The 1,866-nt window shown below is 70.9% G+C and overlaps 1 protein-coding gene across 1 annotated transcript in view; it reads left to right on the forward strand.

The window, feature by feature from the left end:
- ARC (activity-regulated cytoskeleton-associated protein) overlaps positions 1–1,866 on the forward strand; it is a 28,955-nt gene that overhangs the window by 6,334 nt on the left and 20,755 nt on the right. The gene's annotated exons all lie outside the window — the stretch shown is intronic.

Here is a 1,866-nt window from a genome sequence, read left to right on the forward strand (position 1 = left end):
GGCTGGGCTGGCCCCTGCTCTGTCGCGGTCTGCAGGGTGGGCGGTCGGAGGCCCCGCGGCCTGGGAGCGCCTGTGAGGTGCCAGCAGCTCCCCGGCTGGCTGCTGCTGGGCACCTGCGGTGCAGCCACAGGCCGGCAGGCTCCTGGGGCTCCGGGCAGCGGGTGAGGGGTCTGGGGCCCTGGGTGGCTTTTACAGGCCTCAGTGCCCAGCCAGGGAGACCGGCCTCAGGAGCCCCTCCCCTTTTTGTCCCGCCCTCCGGCCAGGTGCGAGTACCTATGCTGCCGGTGTGCCCCTGGGCCCAGGCGTCCGGTAGGGCGGAGGGCAGGCTGCAGGCGCCCGCCTGGAGGCCAGCGGCAGGGTGTGAAGAGCTGGACAGTCTCTCACCAGAGGGAGGCCAAAGCCTCGCTGACCCTGCCGGTCCCTGTGACCCTGCTCCATCCGGCCTGAGGCTCGGGGTGGGGGGCCTCGGGACCTCGCCCCCTCGTGGGCATCCGCCAGTCCTCCTGTCCCCTTGCTCCCCTGCCCCACCTGCAGCGGCAGCGCTCAGCCGCTCTCCGACCCAGAGCCGCATCTGTCAGGCCTGGGCGCAGGAGAGGGCTGCGCAGCTCAGGACCCGGCTCTGGCTGGGCGGGCGGGCGCTGGCTGCGGCCTGCCCACAAGGCCCCGCCCACTGAGCCCCGCCCAACGCCCCGCCCACTGAGCCCCAAGCTGCTGAGTGGGTGGGCGAGCTGGGCCTCCGGTGCTCCTTGCTGTGGCCTCCCCAGCCCTCATTGCCCAGCAGAGGCAGTGCCGGGGGTGGAGGTGTAGGCCTGGGGAGTGGGGGCCCTTGAGCCAGAAGGCACTGCCCCCCCAGACCAGCAGGACTCACTGTCCTCTGTGTCCGTCTGCTCTTGCCAGCTCCACGTACCTGACAAAGGGCCACGCAGCCCCCACCCCAGGGTCCGCGTGGCTGGAGCTGCCAAGGACCCCAGAGAGCCTGCCCACGGGGCGGCTTCGGCGCCTGAGGCCAATTTCAGGCTCAGCCGGCAGAGGCGTCCCTCCCAAAATGACCCCAGCAGGGTACAGAGGGAGCCCAGCTCCACCCTGCAGTCTGCGGCTTCCCCAGGGGCAGCCTGCACACCCCACCCCTCCCGGGGGCTCTAGGAAGGGGCCGAGAGGCCCCCATCCCAGGCCGCTTGCCTCTTTAGCTTCGTACTGTCCCCTCCCCACGTGTCCCTGCCGTCCAGTTTGCTTCTGGAGTGACCGTCTCTTTTGGATGTCCTTTTCCTGGGGTCCCCTACTCTGACCCAACCACCTCCCGGGAGCCCTCCCTCCATTTACACCTGCCCAGAAGCCCTCCCCGCACCGCCGCTTTGGGACATTGCATGGCCAGCCCCCTCAACTGGCCCCTCCTAGGCAGCCAGTGCCGTCCCAACACCAGGCCGGACAGAGACCGTGTCCGCAGCAAACAGGACCTAGTGGCGCGCCCACTCGGCCGCACTGGGGCGCAGGGCCAGCCGCCTGCTGCCCAGCTTCACAGGCTAAGGAGGGGTCTCCAGCTCGGCCATCGATGCTGAAGGACACCTGGGGCACGATGGAGACTCTCCGGAGGCAGGCGGGGCGGGGGCGCCCCGGCCCCAGCAGGGCAAGACCGGCCGTTCCCTCCTGTGGACATCTGCGCAGGGGCTGGAGCCACCGGGACAGGCGAGAAAAGCAGGCAGGAGGCCCGAAAGCAGGAGACAGAACTGCCCCTGCGTGCAGGTGGCGCTGGTGGCTCCGGGGGACACCCAGGGGCCACCAAGGTTGGCTGGGGCCGCGGGTGGGGTGGGGCCGGGCAGCCCAGCGCCAAGGCGCGCATGCGCATGAAGCAGAGGGCGTGGCGTGGGC

Source organism: Condylura cristata, unplaced genomic scaffold, assembly GCF_000260355.1.
Source record: "Condylura cristata isolate star-nosed mole 26May11 unplaced genomic scaffold, ConCri1.0 scaffold00009, whole genome shotgun sequence".
In the NCBI taxonomy this organism is placed as follows: Eukaryota; Metazoa; Chordata; class Mammalia; order Eulipotyphla; family Talpidae; genus Condylura; species Condylura cristata.